The following is a 14,841-nucleotide window of genomic DNA, read 5'->3' as shown; positions in this document are numbered from 1 at the left end:
TGACAGGGATGGAGACGCAGCACCCAAGGGGAGATGGGGGGAATGGGCCACAGGCCAGAGCACAGTACTAACAGCCTTCACCTCCCTCTCTCCCTCCCCGCAGCTGCAACATCCAAGGCCCCAGGCTGCTAGGCACTCTCCATGGTCCCCGAGAGCCCACCAGAGGTCAGGCACCGCCAGCGCCCAGGGACACCTCCAAGGCCAGCAGGACGGACACGCCACCACCGGACCCAGGGGATGGTCCCCATGAACCTCCAGCTCCTGACGGCTCTCCAGCAGCAGGCAGAGGCGGCTGAGGAAAGGCTCCGCTTTGATCGGGAGAAGTCCACCCGGCGCTGGGCGGTGTGGCAGGAATTTATAGACGGGTTGCTCTGGGAGGCTGTTGCCTGGCTCCTGCCCCCCACTGCCCCCCTGCCCCCCTCCCCACTGCTCCACCTGATGCCCCCTTGCCACCCCACCTGCCTCGCCCACCGCCCCACCTGCTGTGTCGCCTGCCTTGCCGCCTGCCAGCCCCCCCAGAACCAGAGCCCACTGGAGCTGAAGACCAGCTGGTGGAGGCATTCCAGCCATACCTGCCGGTCCTCCCAGCCCCCAGATGACTCTGCCGAGGACCACGGACAAGTGGCGGGGGCCACAACCCATACCCACCGGGGGCCATGCTCCTCTACAACCCACCCCAGATTGATGGGCCAACGGCTGAGCTATCCGCTGGCCCCCCATTCATATATAGTTGTCCCCCTTTGTTTATTGGTTCCAATTTTTGTTGTGCACATAAGACAGTTTACCAGTTTTATTTTCCAAAGAACCCGAGACGTGTGCTTGTTGGGGGAATGGTGTGCAAGCAGTGGGGTCGGTGTGTGGGCAGTGGGGGTGGTGTGTGGGAGGCCCTCCAGGGAAAGCCAGGGAGGTGCTCAGGGGTCTCCCTGATCAAAATGGTCCCACAGGGCCTCACACACCCCTACCCCTTGCAGTGGACCTGGTGACTGGGTGCAGCAGCCGGCTGCGGGAAGCCCATGCCGGCATCAACTGCCCACCCCTGGATGAAGGCCTCCCACTTGCTCTCAACAATGTTGTGGAGTGTGCAGCATGCGCCCACAACCAGGAGGATGTTCTGCAGGCTGACATCCAGGTGGGCAAGGAGGCACCGCCAGAAGCCCTTCAGGCAGCCGAAGGTCTTCTCCACCTCCTGACGGTCATGATTCAGTCGGGTGTTGAACCGCTTCTGGCTGGCTATGAGATGGCCAGTGTACAGGCTTCTGAGCCAGGGGTGGAGGGGGTAGGGCATGCCTGCTACATGGCAGAGGGGCACGGTGGTGTCCCCCAGAGGGATCTCCCTCTGGAGGATGTAGGTCCCTGCCTCCAGCTGGCGGCACAGCTCAGAGTTCCTAAAAACACAGGCATTGTGTGTACAGCCAGGCCAGCCCACATAGACATCCTGGAAGCAGCCCCGGCTGTCCACCATGGCCTGCAGGACCACAGAGTGGTAGTCTCTCCAGTTGATGTATCTTTCCCTGATGTGGGCCGGGGCGCAAATGGGGATGTGGGTCCCATCCAGGGCCCCGAAGCAGTTCGGGAACCCCATGGCAGCAAATCTGGCGATGGCTGCGTCCAGGTCCCCAACTCAGACAACCCTCTGGAGCAGCATGGCATTGAGCACACAGACCACCTGTGGGAAGGGAACACAAGAGCCCATGAGGGTGTGCAGTGTGCCCCAGGCCCCTCCCCCCACCCCCTCCCTCCCCTGCCCCACACCCGGCCCCTCCGCTCCCCACTGAGTGCACAGGCCTCCTTACCTCCATGACGACGGCCCCGACCGTGGCCTTTCCCACTCCAAACTGGTGGCCCATGAAGCAGTAGCTGTCTGTAGTGGCCAACTTCCAGACAGCTACTGCGGCCCCCTTCTCGACAGGGACGGTGCGCTGCATCCAGGTGCCCTGGTGCCTCAGTGCGGGGGTGAGCTACTGCAAGAGCTCAAGAAAGGTCTGCCAGCGCATGCAGAAGTTCCGCAGCCACATGTCCCACTCCCCCATGACCAACAGCTCCCACCACTCAGAGCTGGTGGGATAGCTCCAGAGTCGGTGGAGCACCCGGTGGGGGAGGAACAGGGGAGCCCAGTAGTCAGGGGTATCCCCATCTGCCCCCTGGGAAGGCTCCCCCCGCCCCCACCAGGAGCTGCTAGGCGGCCTCCCGTGAAGCACCTAGCAGGGCGCTTGCTTCCTGGGCGACTACCTGGAAAGCTTCCAGGAGCTGCTGATGCGGGCCCATAGCTGCTGTGCAGTGGCCTGCAAGAGTGTGGCTAGCACTCTGCAGACCTTGTGCTGTGCAGGCCAGGTGTGTCTGGGAGCGGGCCTTTAAAGGAGCAGCTTGCTGTTGCCCTGGAAGGGCTAGTCCAGCCTGCGACCCCATCCGCAAACTTTCCTGGCCCCTTATTTTGATGTAGAGCACTTGTGTGTGTGGACGCTCCACGTTTCCTTTCAGGGTGGCTCCTTTCAACGTTCCCCGTCACTACTTCGACGTTGAACGTCGACGGCTCCAGCCCCAGAGGATGTGTGGACGATACGTGTCGAAGTGGCCTATTTAGATTTTGTTACTTCGAAATAGGCTACTTCGATGTAGTGTCCGAGTGTAGATGTAGCCTCGGAGATGTGAATAATCCACAATCCCAAGAAACCTAAATTAGAACAATTTACGTGCTGGTGTGAATGGGTAAGCTTCTCTTGTTGCTATTGCTACCACCAATTGTGGAGGCAGGAATTAAGTTGACATGAGAGCCCCCTTCATGTTATAATAATATAATAAAATAATAATGAATAATAACAACAACAATATATGGAGATACACATCTCATAGAGCTGGAAGGGACCTCAGACAGGGCATCAGGTCAAGTCCCCTGCCCTCTTGGCAGGATCAAGCACCATCCTTGTTTGTTTTTTGTTTGTTTGTTTGTTTGTTTGAATCTATTTGCCCCAGATTCCTAAATGGCCTCCTCAAGGATTAGACCCACAATCCTGCGTTTAGCTCAACCACTCAAACCCCTGAGCTATCCCTACAGGACACTGGGGCCCCTATGGTATGGATATAGCCCAAGAAAGTATTAATTCAGGGTGGGGAGCCATAGGAAAAACAAAAGTCAGACTGCAACAGACACAGAGAAATAGGAAGCTCTTCCATGAGCAGATAGATTCATATGAAGTAGTAAATTTGTTAACAGAGTTGGTCCAAAAAACAGCAAAAATTATTTTGATTAAACTGTTGATCAACACAAATAGCTCTGCCAAAATTGAAAAACGGATTCATCTGAAACTCTGCAAAATGGAAACAACTTCAACTTTTTGGGAAGTCTTTTTAATTATGGAACTAACTAAATTCTCCCAAGAAAATTAACTGCACGACACGTGTGCACCTGACTTTGAAAAAGAAAAATTAGAAATAAAGGACTGAATCAGGCATTCTAAATTCACTATTTAGGGTACTATGGTATAGAAACTGCATCATGTTAAATCTTAGAACACTTTTATTTTAAAAATAAACAATTTTTCTAAGCTAAACATCATGGTTGGTTTGACACACATTAGAAATGTAATAGCCATCAGTTAAAGTCTGTACATTCCTAAAAATGTTAGCATACAACATTAGTTTGATATACAAACATTCAATGTAAAATAATCAGTATATTTAATACAAAATCTGAATATATAGGATTTTATAGGTGACCTAAAAGAACAGATCCAAACATACTTAAAAATCATATTTTAAGCACTTTTCAAGTTCATTTTATTAAAGTCTGAATAGTCAGCAAACTTTAATTTCTGGTTTGATATTTGAGATCATAAAAATGCTTTAAAAAACAGTTTCAAGTGACCCATATAAGCAGAATTAAACCCTTCGACACTAATACTCTGTACTTTTGAATTAAGGTGTGAAGACTATTTTACAACTTCATTTTGGAAATGGGAAAAAAAATATTTTTTAATTCCCACCCCTAACTTTAAGGGATGTTATTCCATGCAGACTTACACATGGAACTCGTTAACTTTAACGAGACTGCCCTACTACAACCTCATAAACAGTGCTGAAAAATTTAGCTCAGAACAAACAAATCCACTCCTGAAATTTCAAAGGCTCACTGCTAGAGCCACCAGTCTCATAACGCTGGCACCACAAACAGCATGTTGAAAGAGGTTAGACTTGTACCCTGAGACACAACATACAGTGTAATAAAACTGTCAATAGTTTGTTACTTAAAAATTAGAGCTGTCAATTAATTGCAGTTAACTCAAGTGATTAACCCAAAACAAAATATTAAATTAAAACTTAACTGCAGTTAACTGCAGTTTTAATCATGGTAATAAAAACAATATGACATTTACTGGTTGTTTTTCTACATTTTCAAATGTTATTTTGAATATAAACCAGCGTGGTTAAAAAAAACTCAGTTACAGTTTTAATCTCACAATGAACTGCAATTATTTTTAATAATTTCAAAGCACTATTATATCTATTGAACACTAGCATGGCAGTCCTTCTGGCAATTTGACTGTATGTCTTATTGTTACATATGAAATATACTGGATCTATCATTTAGCATATTAAGCTGATCAAATATAACAGCATCTTTCAGTCACTTACTCTTCCAACTCTAAGTGGTAATTGGAAACTGGCAGGTCACCAGATGGTATCTTCTTTTCCTTGTTTCCACCTGCTATATTTCTATACTTCCCAAAAAAGACAAATAAAATATTTCTCTACTGCTAACTTTTCTATGCTTTAAAAAAAAAAAAAACAAACAGCTGAATTTACCAAATGGATGTTTCATGTCTATAAAATGTGTGCGGAGGAGGACATAAGAAACTTGCTATGAAGATGTGTCTAGCACTACATGAAGGAACATTGATGGTAACATAGTTAAAATTCCAAACACACGTTTTTCAAAAATGTTAATTCTTTGCTGTGACCAGCCTCTACAGATCTGATATGCTTTTTTACTTTTAGCACGCGATCTTTTTTTCCCCCAATGTCAACAATTATGTGAACTTACATATAGCATTCCCAAATTGTGCCTTATTTATTAATTGTGCAATCTGGAGATATTTTGAGTTTCCATATAGCCTCAAAAAAACTAACATATCAGTTTATTGTTTTTGTTTTATCCTGTTACTCTAGTACATCAAAGTATTCCAACAAAATTAATATTAAAAAACCCTGTGATCCTTCTTAATCACGATTTCTCTCCACAAAGTGTTTTACTGCATTAATATTAATAACAAAGAAACATAAAATTAAAAAAGAGCACTACGTTACAATACATTTCTTCTATAAGACATGATAAATTCCAACATGTTGGCTTCTAGGGATTTTCTAAGATACTAACATGGCGGTGCCCAATACGTTCACTAACTGCAACATGTGGTGAATAGGACACCATGTTGTGGTGAACGCATGCATACCTACCTCATAAGAAATGATAATTCTTTGAATTCATCACACATGATCAAGGTGATTAGCACAGGTGCAACACAGAGAGCAATCTGCCAGCACAGGGAAACCGCTGCGGGCACTGACACCACATTCATGCCTTGCCAGTCTAGTCTCCTGTGTGCCCTCCTTCTGACTCACTGATATTTTTCCACTAACTGTCCTCTTTTCCCAGAAACTAAATATATCACCTTTCAAAAAGACCAACAAAACAAAATTAAGTTGGAGTTTATAAGTCATGATGTAATGAAGATGGAATCAGCCAAAACATATTTAAAAATTTTCTGAACTGAATTTCAGGTAAATTTTCAAAGTACCATAACTCTGAAACGCTATACTTTTTCCCTATATTTTCCAGAAAAATTCTACCCTGGGATGAAATACAGCATGAAAAATTTTGTTTAGAAAGACTAAGTTTTCCGGGAAGATGGGAGAGGATGAAGTATGGTATTCCATAATACTGATCCATTTTAAGTGATTATTCTCCTTTTCCTGAAAATAGTATTTAAGTTAGAGTGATTTTAACTCTTACAACAGAAATATGAAAATTCTGCAGCAAGAAACTGCAGAAAGGGTCAGAGCAAACAGGAAGATAAAATCTGATTTTAAAAAAAAATGCTTATTTTAATGAACAATCATATTTTTATCCACCCTATCTTCTGTTGCATTTCCTCTACAACCCATTGCTGCAAAGCAGATTCTGTTACCAGACACCACAATTCAACAGCAAGAAGTGCTGGCTGCTTTCTCTGTACCAAAATAAGAGCACCCAAAATACTAGAAAGCATTTATTATAGCAAATGTTTTATCTGTACCATGAATTAAAAATACACCACGTTATATTTGATATGGAAAACCTGCTTTTGTGCTCAAGAAACCTACCAGTTTCCCTTATAACCATTCTCAGAGAAATGCACTATAATGCTGAAGCAAGACCAATTTATTTTATATATCTCTTGCTTTCATCTCATTCAGGTGAGCAACAGTTCAGAAAACTTGCTCATTGGGACAGAAGCTGAAATGGGCAAAATTTCAGCCTGAAGAACCTACCATAACAATAGATAGAAAAAAGTCACCTTGATCTCAATTTGTTCAATGACCAAGCAACTGTTCCTGTGGAACCTTTTATACTACATCATTATTCCTTGTCAAATAGGGTAGACAACTGTCAGACAAAATGGCTATGGTTACACTAGCAAGTTTTGAAGACAAAACTTCTTTTTTCCCCAACAAAACTCACAGCCTCTACACGCAAAACGCATTTTGTCAACATAAACTGTCGACAAAAAATCTGTGTAGATGCTCTGAGGAACCCTCTGTCCACAGAGTGGATCAAGGGTGAACAAGTTGGATAAAACTGTTTTTGTTCTACACCTATGTGGTGTTGCACACTGGCCAACCACAGTGGAGAGACTGTCTTAAAGAGAGAGACACAATAGAGCAAACTCTTTCATATCTGGCAGCCCCAGGACCAGGAGATTGCCGGATATTCAGATATTCTGGATAATAAAGAAGTATACCTGTCAATGCATAACACTAAAGAAAAACAAGATTAGATATTAAGAAACAAACAAAAATGTATGCAGACTACTTTATTTACCAACAACAGTAGTATTGTACACTGTAAACTTGTAGGCTGTGTCTACACTTGCATTTCTCTTTCGAAAGAGGTATGCTGATGAGGTCAATAGAAAATGCAAATGAGGTACAAATTTGCATATCTGGCACCTTATCTGCATATCCTTATTTCAAAACAGCTTCTTTCAAAAGAAGAAAACCAGTGTAGACACTGCTCTTTCAAAAGTAAACCCCATCTTCGAAAGAATCCTTCTTCCCATAAAAAAAGGAAATGTAACTAAAACTAACTTATGGTTAAAATGCCAATTATCTGAGAATTCCAGGTGATAGACTGCCGGATATGAAAGAGTTTATTGTATCTATGAAAGGATGGAAGAGGATAGAAAAGAACAGTGTAGCAGACTGGAAAGAAGAAGGGAAGACATTATTCAGTGTGTGTGCGCGCGCGCATGTGTGCACACACACACCCCTCCCTGTATTCCCCCCACACTTTTACTAAAGAAAAACCATCAGAGAGGTAGCCATGTTAGTCTGTATCTTTGAAAAAAACAAGAAGTCCTGTGACACCTTATAGGCTAACAGATATTTTGGAGCATAAGCTTTCGAGGGCAAAGACCCGCTTCATTAGATGCACAGAAAAACTGTCATGCCTTCTAGGCATAAGAGAGACCATATCTGGTAATATTTTGAAGAAATTCAACCCCTGGGTAAAAAAGAAAAACATGTCAAGTATAAGCAGTTTAAAAGATTATACAGGGTCTAGTTGCAAAAATGAAACATCGTAAGGAAAACTGCTTATTGGGAGAAAATGATGTGGATGAAGTTCCGGGTATGGCTGAGTGGACCAATTCATTAGTAATTTAAATAATTGACTTTGCAATGCATCACTTTTCAAGACTCTCCCTACGTCTTTTAGGACACCTCTATCCTTACAAGAAAAGCAAAATGCTGTGGTCAATCTTCCAGAGTTTGATTTTGCGCATCTGGCATAAACGCAGCAAAAACCGACCAGTAATAACTAACTATTACGTGGAGTAAGGGACAGTGGCACTAGACGAAAGAGGCGTGGGCTAGACTAGGGAAGAAAGTAGATTCTGATACGATGCTTCTAGCTATGTAAATGGCACAGATATGCAATTCTATCTGAAATCGACTGTATTTCAGAATGTAGACCTAGCCTCAGTATAAATGTAATTTGACAAGAAAACTTCCAGTCTATTGTGTTGGCTATTGCTATAAAAGAAATTTACTTAGCTAATCCTTATGGTTTGTTTAATTACAGTAAGCTCAGATCCAGCACCCCAGGACAGGGAGGTTGCTGGGTATTCAAATATTCTGGATAATAGCTAGCAATACATAACTCTAAGGAAAAACAAAATTAGATATTAAGAAACAAACAAAAATGTATGAGGAGTGCAGTAAACCCTCAATTTAATGGACTGATGTGGGGGAAGGGTGTCTGCTATTCCTGAAAATCCATTAAATCCAAGGGTTTACTGCCCACCCACCCCCACCAGGCTCTCACCGCCCCATCCCTGCCCCCGACCCAAACCCCCATAAAAACACCATTTGCCTGTGTTGGATTTGTAGTTTTAGCTTAATATAGCTAGAAGTGACGTGGGAGGCTCAACATAGCCTATGAGCATGCATACATTTAACACATTCCCATAGCTCATAACTCAGCCAAACTCAGAGGGATTTTCACTGGGGCAGCAAAAGAGACTTCTGAGCTCAGAAATATCACCTGCCAAATTTTTAAATCCATATGCAAAATTCCTGGGATACTAAAGCTGTCTAAAAGAGGGTTTTTAAAACATCTTATCTGTTTTTCATTGACTTACTCTCAAAAGTGGCAATATTGCTTTTGATCAAACATTTTAATAAAAATGAGCCTGAGACTGACCCCAAGCTGGAAAGTTTCAGACAAAAAGTTTAAAGTTTAATATACAAGAAACTAAAAAGAGGGAGTTACAGGGAAAACATTAAGCAACTTTAGTAATGGGTATTAGCACAGTTGTAATTGTAGAAACCAGAACAAAGGAACTATTTTAAAGGAAACCTCTTGGCATTTGTCATAAACCTTGTAGTTTTGTGACTCCATCCTTCCTCTCCCCCTTTATAAAATATTCTACTGTTCCTTAAACTCACTTATTTGTATTGCCTTTTTTGCCCTATAATTTCCATGAAATTTCTATCTTCTCTTAGGCATTTTATTTCAAAACTTCTTCTTAAACACTTCACTAATATAAACAATTTATCTGGTTCTAAGTGAATCTGTAATTTTAAGTACATTGTAGGTAACTTTTACAGTAAGGAAATAAATGTAGAAAATTAATTGAACCTCACTGTCCTCCACAATATCAGTCTCTTTACCTTCCCTTTCTACAAGTGCTTTTACAAAACTATCTTGGTTCTTTTAGAAAGGGACACTGTCAAATCATAGGCTCATTATTTAGGTTTTGACAGAAAACAAGATTTACAAAAACCTTTGGGTGAAACCCAAGCCACACTGATGTTGATGGGTATTTTGCCATCAACAATAAGAGGGATGGAATTTCACTTTACAGGCAGGCAGAAATGTTTTTTCCCTTTTCTTGTTCTGTAAATTGTCTTTGGAGTTAAATAATCCTGTCTAAGGTTTGCAATTGTCATATTCTGTCAATGTTTGACAACCAGAAAGTGAAACTGATGAAAACTACAGGTAGAAATGAATTTATTTTCATGTTCCACTGTTTTGCACTATGCAATTGTTTTAAGGTGAACAAATACACTGAAAATTCAAACCCATATTTTAACACCTTATATTAATAAAAGGAAATTTTGATTTAAATATTTTATCCCAAGAAGGTTTCCTTTTTTACCCACCAGTTGCACTCAAATCATGTAAAACTTACCCATGCCCTTATTCTTAAGTACATGAGAAGTTCCTTTGAAATCATAGAGGCTACTCATACATGTAGAGTTACGCACATAAACATACACCATTGGGATCTTATTTAATATTTATAAATTACACATAATGAAATAAAGCCCAGATTAAAATATAAAAATCTATGAGCGTACAACTAAATTCAATACCTTCCAACAAACTTACAGAGCTCCTTAACAATTTGCTGTGCCAGAAAAGCATCAGTTTCATAATTCACTTTAGACCCATCAGTATTTAACTGCTTATAAAATTCCTTTATTACATGTCTGAAATATGCAAAAATAAGCAATTACATTCTCTAGAATATACTGTATTTAAGATTGTTAATTTCTGATTCAAAGGAAGGGAAGCCAGGTAGGGGGAATCATTTTTAAAATGAAATAGGATACTAAACAGTTATTTTCTGTCTTTTGTTTAAGACACTAAATTAACATAAAATACCAAAGAGCAATAACAAGTTTGTCTCTGTTAATACTTTCCAAAACAAATGTAAACAGTATTTGTGGAACAACCATATTGGCTATAATCATTCAGAAGAACTTCAAAAACTTTAATCCAGTATTAAGAAAATTCATGATAAAAATTATTCAAAGTCCTAAATAAGCCAAACTGAAAAGTTTTCAATCATCATTTTCATGTAAACATCAGAATACAGTTAACTATCTCATGTAGCTAAAAGCAAGCTATATTCACCACCACATTCAGAAGTATAGCCAAATCCCAATAAGAAACAACTTGAAATAAGAGAGACTTCAAAATTAATTCATTAAAGAAACATGAAGCAGGATAATGAAGCAGCTGCCCCAGCTGAAGGAGGACATATTTTAAAGAAACTAAAACCATAATTAGCATTTGCCTTCATTATTTACTAATTTGCATGCAAAACTGTGGCACTTTTGTGTATTTAAGTTTGGCATACAACTCTTCACCTGACTTATTGAAAATTCAGATCATTAGTAACAAAAATATAAACTGAGACGCAAGACAAAAAAGCCAACCCATTACACCTAATTTTCTTCTTTTAATGTTCACACTGCAATCTGCCATTAAAAGTCCACATTTTAGAATTTCATATATTAACATCTCTCCATACTGACTCAGTGTTTTCCCCTTAAGTGCAATGTATGATAAATCTGAGCAAATTATAGTTTAATCATTACTGTCCTTTATTGTTAGGCTAAAATCATTTCCTGGGATACATCCCAAAAAAAATAGATCCCAGTTATGTGAGATAGGCTTTATTACCAGGGATTAGCCACAGTGGTCAGCAACTGGCACAGCTATACCAGCATAAATCTGGGGCTATTTCTACATTGCCAAGAACTATTGGCAGAAGATACGCAAATTGCATAAAGTATTTGCATATCTCCCGCCAACAGTTCTGTCGGGAGAGGCTTTCCCCACATTTGGCCCATCAGTATGGGGCCAAATGTCAGGAAAATCCCCTCTGCCCATACATCCCTTCTTGCTTGTGGAATGAGGATGACTGGGATGTCAGCAGAAGGCTTCCAGAGCAAAAGACTTCTCTCAGGAGACCTCGGAGCTCCCACCAGAACCCTGCAATCTAGACATAGCCTAAGTGGTGACAAGGGAAGCCAGTTCAGTTTATCCTGATTCAAGGAAGGGAAAATAAGCTTTAGAAATTGCATTTTTGTCTGTCTACATTTGGGGTTTGTGTTGTTGCAGTACAATGATTTGCTAGTACACCAAAGCACAGATATCGACAGAGGAACAATTTTATAAAAAGGCATGTCATCATACTCAATATCTCAGTAAAAGAATGCATCCAAGAAAAGTGTCACTGTGGCATTTTGTTTCTCTATTAAAAAAACACTAATCATTATAAACTCTTAGCTTTGCATACTATATATCAGCTTACAAATGTTAGATATGTTAGCTACCTGACATCATTACTCTGTTATTGGCTGCAAATTTTTTACAAGTAAGAACAGTAATTATAAATTTAAAACTACTTAGTTAAGAACATCAAAGGTGAATCCTTCAATCTTTGAAATGGTATAAATACTGAAAATCAAAAACAGGAAGTTTTTTTTCTTTACACAGAGAAAAGAGAACATCAGTTCTCTTCATTCAAATGCATTACAACCTAGCAGAAATGTTCACTGTAAAAATGTCAGTTTCAACCAGAAGTGGGTGATGTTTTTACTGATTTAGGATCAAATCCATTCATTTCACTCAAGTGAATAATTCAAATGAACATTATAGGATTAATTGAAAGAGAGAAGAGACCAGGATTTTGCCTTTATTTTCTGACCCTCAGGTAGACTGATAATGTAGAATTTAAGGTCCCAACCCTGCAATTCACTCTGCATAGGTAAACCCCTAAACCTACACAGATCTAGCTGTAGGACTAGGGCCTAAATTGATAATTAATTCAGAACTTGGTACAGGTTGGATCTCTACAGTCAGGACTTTCATAGTCCAGCAATAATCTGTACTCCAGTACCCCTGCAGGTGCTCCCAGGCTGGAGCATTTACGAGGAAAAACCAGGTGCTGTGCTCAGGAATTCCTCCCTAGGTCTCCCAGAGCACCACAAATCCGCGGTGCTCAAAGAAGAATGGGGAGGAGCAGGGACAGAGGAAGAGGTAGGGTGGCTGTGGAGCCCCACAGCAGAAAGTAAAGACTAGTTCTGCGGCCAACAGTGGGCCAGAACCGCAGCCCAGCATCCATAGAGCTCAGTGTACTCTGTCAGGGCTGTATCCCCAGCTCTGGGTTTCCACAGACACTCTGCCTCCATGCCCAGTCAACGCCAGCCCCTCTGCTGCTACCAGTGTGCAGCCAGCATTGGCATCCCTGGTCTGGTAGATTCCCTGGTTCAGAAACAGTTAGGTCCCCAGGGTGCCAAACCAAGGAAGCATAACCTGTAATAAATATCTTCCGATTTTTTTGCCGTTACTGCACAGAAAACCCTTTACTAATTTCCATTTATAGTTTGCATATTATCTTTTTTGCCAATGGCAACAGGAACCTGATCTCTGAACTATAATCCCCTGTCAAACACTTAGTTTAGTACTAACACACAAGTGTCACTATGATCTTATGCAAGTTAACTTTCACTGAAGTATCACCTACACAAAGAAATTATATATTGTATTACTGCACCTACAGTTTACAGAAACGACAAGGACAGAAAAATGTACCATTTCAGAAACAAACCCAGAGACTACGATGGAGATGATAAGACAGAAAACTGTATTTGAATCCATACATGAAAAATCTTTGAAATTACATAGGCTTTTTAAAAAAGTTTCAGAATTCAAGTCAAAACACCCCCCATTCAATCTAATACCATGCATTTTTAAGTGAATCAATTGTTTTTATCTGACATCTGCTAGCTCCACTTACCAAGTCTGATTTTTAAAATAACCTTTTTCTATTAAAAATACTGATAACTATTTCACAATGGAAAGCAATAAAATCCATAGTACATCCCATAACAGAAGACCCAAAACACTTCATGAAGGTTCTAATCTTGTAAGGGATTCTGTATGGTTCAGTTGAAAGAGTAACCATGAGTAACATGAGTAAGTCACAGCAGCTCTCTATTTCCCCATCTGTTAAACTGGGAATAACAATGTTCACTCTTCTGTAAAGCTCCCTTTGAGATCTACAGATGAAAACCACTAAATAAGCGGGATAAGGATTGATATCATTTGGACAGACTTCTCTGCATCCACATGTAGCTCCTACAACTTCCCCAGGGGAACAACCCATGCTAAGCTCATTACAGAACCAGGACCAAAGGGATAAACCTTTCTACTCATTTCACTACTTTTTAAATGGGATTTTTCCACCACTTGGATTTCCAAGGTGTATTATATCCACATGCCCATATTCAACTATGAAGTGCAATCACATGAGAATTGGGATATAAGTCATACAAATAGTCTGATTTTGGTTTTCATGCTAATGTTATAAAAACAATTGACTTAAATCACCATCAACAATGCCCCATGAGAATTGCATTTGCTCCAGCTTCCATTTATCTGCTGAACTAACAGATGCACCCAGCAGCCACTCTGACAGCTAAGGCAAGCGGTCTGGTTTCCTGCGAGATTTTCCCCCAGCCCCTCCCACCCCCAACCACACGTCCTGTTAAGTAAGCGCAGCACCTGGTGGTTTAGCGACAGTGAACTTAACACGGGGCTCTGGGGGCCACATGCACCCCCCCCCCCCCGCCCTCCTCTCCACCGGGCCAGGGCTACTCACAGGAAGTCGCCACCACCCCTCCCCGCACATCGACACACTCTGTGCCCCGCTTCACCACAAACACGCCACATCCCATCCCTCCCCCCACACACCTGGCTACTCTCACACCCACTCGGTACCCCCACAAACCCCCGGCCACTCATACACACACGGTTCTCCATCACACACTCAGACCCCCACTCTCAGCCGCTCACACACACCTGGACCCCCACTCTCAGCTGCCCTCTCTCACACACACCTCGAACCGCCCCCAAGCAGGTAGCAGAGGTACTTCTCTCCCCTAAGGGCTGAGCGGACCGGCCTCCTCTCCCCAGGCAACCCCGTTGCTCCCTACTCCACCAGCGGGCTCCAGTCCCCGGCCGCTCCCTTCCAGGAGCGCATTAGCCACACCCCCGGGCCCTGCGCTCCGACCCAGCTGCCCGGACAGTACCTGGACGGGGAGAGTAATGGCGCCGCGAAATCGGGGCTCTCCCCCTCTTTCGCTCCCAGCTTCGCTTTGCTTTGCTTTTTGGTCTTCCGTGCGAGGATGACAGCTGTTTTTTTGCGCATGCGCGAATCCTCCCGCACGCAGAGCGAGAATGGAGGCCAAATTGGACAGATGCGTGACACGGGAGTCCCGCCCACTACG

The 14,841-nt window shown here is 42.1% G+C and overlaps 1 protein-coding gene across 2 annotated transcripts in view; it reads right to left on the bottom strand.

Annotated features, from left to right (window-relative positions):
- KDM4C (lysine demethylase 4C) overlaps positions 1-14,765 on the bottom strand; it is a 461,923-nt gene extending 447,158 nt beyond the window's left edge. Inside the window, exon 1 of one of the 2 annotated variants that reach the window (XM_074994881.1) lies at positions 14,644-14,765. The gene's annotated coding sequence lies outside the window, so the exon portion shown is untranslated. The remainder of the gene's footprint in view (positions 1-14,643) is intronic. The other variant, XM_074994882.1, reaches the window with a different exon arrangement.
- Positions 14,766-14,841: the final 76 nt, after the last annotated feature.

The sequence above is a fragment of the Carettochelys insculpta genome, chromosome 5 (assembly GCF_033958435.1).
Source record: "Carettochelys insculpta isolate YL-2023 chromosome 5, ASM3395843v1, whole genome shotgun sequence".
NCBI classification, from domain to species: domain Eukaryota; kingdom Metazoa; phylum Chordata; order Testudines; family Carettochelyidae; genus Carettochelys; species Carettochelys insculpta.
The sequence above is the reverse complement of the archived record's forward strand: the minus strand, read 5'-3'. Positions and strand labels throughout refer to the sequence as shown.